Raw genomic sequence first — 5,000 nt, forward strand, 5'->3', positions numbered from 1 at the left:
ATGTATATATATATTATATATATAATGTATATACATATTATATATATAATATATATATAATGTATATACATATTATATATATAATATATATATAATGTATATATATATTATATATATAATATATATATAATGTATATATATATTATATATATAATATATATATAATGTATATATATATTATATATATAATATATATATATAATGTATATATATTATATATATAATATATATATATAATGTATATATATATTATATATATTTATTATATATATGATGTATATATATATTATATATATAATATATATATATAATGTGTATATATATTATATATATAATATATATATAATGTGTATATATATTATATATAATATATATATAATGTATATATATATTATATATATTTTATATATTTATATATAATGTATATATATTATATATATTTAATGTATATATATATAATGTATATATATATATTATATATATATAATATATATATATAATGTATATATATTATATATATTTAATGTATGTATATATAATGTATATATATATTATATATATATAATGTATATATATATATATATAATGTATATATATATATTATATATATATAATGTATATACATATATAATGTAGTAGTAACTAAAGACCTCTGTAGCCGATACATCTTTTACGGAAACTTGGTCTGTAATAAAAAAATATTTAAGGTATTCAGCTACAAAGGAAATTATTACAAGGGATCCTGTTCTTAAAAATAGGAATAAAGAATGAAATTAAAATGTATGTGAAAGAGACACAATATGGATGTGGTTTCTATTGAAATACAGGAATAAAGAGGGGAAAACAGGGAGGTTTAGAAACCAAAGATAAAGATAATAAAAAATACAAATATAAACTATATGTATTTGTGTATGACAGCCGCTAACAACGGAAACGACTTAGACATTTACATTATACTGCGTATTGTATCAATCTGAATAAATAGATCAGGAATATCTTTGTGAAAAAGGGGCTATTAAATTAATCTCAATGACTCGGTTATAAAAATGAATTTGAATAAACTCGATTTTTTTTTGTCAAAAATGAACTACTTACGTTGCCATTTCGCACATCCCCGCCACCCAACCACCATCACTACAGACATTTATGAAAAGATTCTAAGACAAGGAACAAGAGAAAAAGAGAAAAAAATACATCATAAATAATAATATTCATGTGTACTTTTCAAATGATGTTTACTTTAATATCAATACTTTACAAAATTCAGCTTTTTTGTGTGTGTGTTCATACCTTTAATTCTTATGATTTAGGAACTTTATCACATTAAGATTGAAGTCAACTCAAATCTAAATTAAAAAATTATCTTAAACTTTAAGTTTTTGTTTTAATTGAAATAGAATCATTATATATATATATATATATATATATATATATATATATATATATATATATATATATATATATATATTGCTCACCATTCCAAGTCAAAAATGTTGGAAGGGTCATATTCAAATAGATGTTTACCTTAATGGCTATACCCGTGCCCCTCCTGCTGCTAACCCTGCCCGTACACTCATGTTCTCTATCATTCATACTGAGGAAGATCGAAAGATCCGTCGAAAATATGTGCTTTTGAAGGAAACATACTTGTTTTTTTCAAACGACATTTTGTATTCCTAAACGTCAACACACAGGAAATAAATACAGAAAAGATATAAATATATATTTTTCGTACTGATTTTTTATTCATACATACATATATATATATATACATATATATGTATATATGTATGAATCCTGAGATTCATCCATAGCCTTGAGCCCCTGGAGGAGCATAGGTCATCCACTTTGTAAATGCTTTTGTAGCGAGGAGTTTTTTTTTGGTGGGGGGGAGGTGCTGGTCCCACGCCCAACCTTTCTAGAAGGTACATACAGCGCCTAGTCTTCCCAAATGGTCACCCATTCGGTACTGGTCAGGCTCAACGTTGCTTAACTTCGGTGATTTGGCGAGAACCGATGTGTCAATATGATTGTGTCTTACTAGAACACCGGGATACGACATTAAAAATTAACAGCAATATACAGTACAGTATGTATGTATATATATATATATATATATATATATATATATATATATATATATATAATCAAATAACATTATAAATAACACCGAAGAGCGGGGCAAATACCACAAATACCATATCCAGGCGCCGGAAAAACGTTGTATTCCACATCGTGACCTGAAGAAAACGCATCCCAGGGCCACCGTATTCCGGAGTTTTACTGTATATGAGAGAGAGAGAGGGGGGGGGAGATAAGTGTAAGGATGACTTTTTCTCAAACATATGTCTGTAAAATAATCATAAAAAACTTTTATGGAAGTCGAGTTCTTTTACTGCCAATTTTAGTGTTAAAAGACATTTTGTGTCAACATTTAATTGCGGCTGCACAATTCGCATCACGTTGGTAATAAAATGACGCACGTTTTCGTCAAGAAATTGTTCTGGCTACTTTTCTACTTCACGTTTTTAACAGTTCCTCCCTCGTTGTCTTCACATTCTTTTTTATCATTCGCTTCTTGATTCGTCCATCTTAACTTCAGTCACCACCTGTTTTCAATTTCTTCGAGGTCTACTTAATTTTTGTGGATCACCATTAAAACTAATTCTCTACACATAACTGAACAATTTAATGCTCCATTGCCCTGTAGGTCATCACTCAGTTAGAGTTTCCAGAACAATGCAAGGCATCTCAAAGATTGCTAAAATTGGAAACATTCTCCAATCTGTCCCAGCTAAGTAGATATTAATCAAATTAATTAGGCTTAGTTCTGATGGTTTTAGAAGAAGTTTAAATCTGGACAATATAAGGAGATATGCAGCACAGGAGACTTCGATCGTATGTCCACATTGAAAGAATGAATGAATGAAATTATTTAGGTTAAAGTAGAAAGGTCAGTTTGCAAGGTAAAGCCAAGTAAAACATAGGAGAACGTGATAAGGATGTATTTTCGAGAGAGATAAAGACCTGGCCAGAAATAAGTTAGTTTGGAAGATAATTTCTTAAAGCTGTCCAACACATGCCCGCATGTAAAACCGACATTAAATCAAATTTGGTAATTAAGCACAATAGCTCTGTTTAGATTTTAATTTGTCATCACTGTATCAACAGATGGAAGTCTTTTTGTTTTTCCCGTTGGCAGGGAACAAATTAATTCGCTGTCTCCACGATTTTATCAATCACATCTGTTCCAGGTCTTCAGCCGCCAACAGTTTCCAATTACTTTGAGGTTCACCCACTTTTTGTGAACCACTTTAACTCCATTAAAACCAATTTCCCTGGATCTTCTTAAAATATCCTTTGAACATGATCAAACCAATTTAATCTTATCTCAGATAACTTCCCCTTCAGTAATGATCAACTTTTCATTGATGAATTCTTGAAATCATGGATCTATCAGTTTGTTTCACACGAGCAATGGAATTAGAATGTCTCATCAGAATACAGAAGAACAGATCGGATACACACAGTATACAACTGTCTTTGTTTTATGCGTTTCTGATATAACACTTCTGCCATCAAGTTGAAAGCCGCTGCTTTAATCCTGTAGCTCACTGACAATTTACAGCCTCTACAACTGTCTCTGATATCTCCAAGATATTGAAAACATTCTCAAGCAGGGAATCAATTCTAGTGGTGCACCAGTTCTGATTACTTCCCCTTGGTTGTGACCAAAAGAGATCAAAGAACATTAAGAACATCACTGTTGTAGACCTCTCCCATAGGGTTCGTACAAAATGAAGAATTTAGGTGCCTCACATCGGTAAGCAATGTTCAGATCTTAAATGTCGAGCAAGTTTAATAATTACGTTAATGTTTGGTTCTTAAATCTGAATCAATTTTTCGGTGAGCCTTTGTGCTACAACCAAGCTAATAAAGCAAGGAGTATTCTCTTTCTCATACCGCGTTCTTTCTGCAGACTAACTCCTGAAATATTTCTCCATCTTTGTGTCTCTCTCGTCAGACCACTGCTAGAGTATGATATTCAGGCCTCTTCTCCGTATCTAATACGTGATATCCAGCATCTGGAGAGAGTTCAAAGATTGGCGACTGTAATAGCGCAGGGTCTATCAGATCTTCCCAATGAAAGCTGACTCAAAAAGCTTAACCTTTTCTTCCTTGAGTGCCAATGATTATGCTGTGATTTGGTTTTGTCTACAATCTCATTACGAAATATCTCAGTACATATCATTTACTCCTGCACCAGAAAAGATGTCTACACGGTCACCACAAGTAACAATTTCACCACTGATTTCGATTGAAATAGACTTCCAAGTGAGGTGATAAATGCATAAACAACACAAAAATTCAAGTTGAATTTCGACAGATGTTGGTCTACTGTGTCCTCTTATTTGTAAATTTTACCATACGTTCTCTGCATAGCAATTGAAGTATGATTATTTTATTTGTTGGCAAATAAATTGAATTGGAAATTCGGCTACTAAAAAAAAAAAATTAGAAAAAACAAACACTGTTCTTGAGAAGATATTATTTATTTATGTTTATCAATATAACTACATTTTAGGAACACATATGAACCTAATTCTGCTCATAAGCTTTAATTCTATCTAACAAATAGTTCAAAATTTAAAGACTGTGTGTCAGACATAATTACATACACACATACATGTATTTCGTCTAAGTGTGTTGCGTACGTGTGTGTCAGACAGAATTACATACACACATACATGTATTTCGACATACCTCATCAACTTTTCAACTGTGTCGTTGGTCTTTTGGTTCTGTTCTGGGATGCAAGCTGGAACCTGTGAATGAATGCATTTCAACTCCAAGACGATGGTTGATTTTATATAGTTTTTTTTATTACTTCCTAGGTGTCGACCGCAGAAGAGTGAGAAGTGAACATCTTTGCTTAGGTGGTTAATTACGGCATAATCACGTTGACACACCGGTTCCCGCTGGATCAGCGAAGTTAAGCA

The 5,000-nt window shown here is 30.8% G+C and overlaps 1 protein-coding gene across 2 annotated transcripts in view; it reads left to right on the forward strand.

The window, feature by feature from the left end:
* Positions 1-5,000, forward strand: part of LOC145295891 (uncharacterized) — a 163,690-nt gene that overhangs the window by 119,197 nt on the left and 39,493 nt on the right. The gene's annotated exons all lie outside the window — the stretch shown is intronic.

Source organism: Euprymna scolopes, chromosome 16, assembly GCF_053919585.1.
Source record: "Euprymna scolopes isolate OS-2025 chromosome 16, ASM5391958v1, whole genome shotgun sequence".
In the NCBI taxonomy this organism is placed as follows: Eukaryota; Metazoa; Mollusca; class Cephalopoda; order Sepiida; family Sepiolidae; genus Euprymna; species Euprymna scolopes.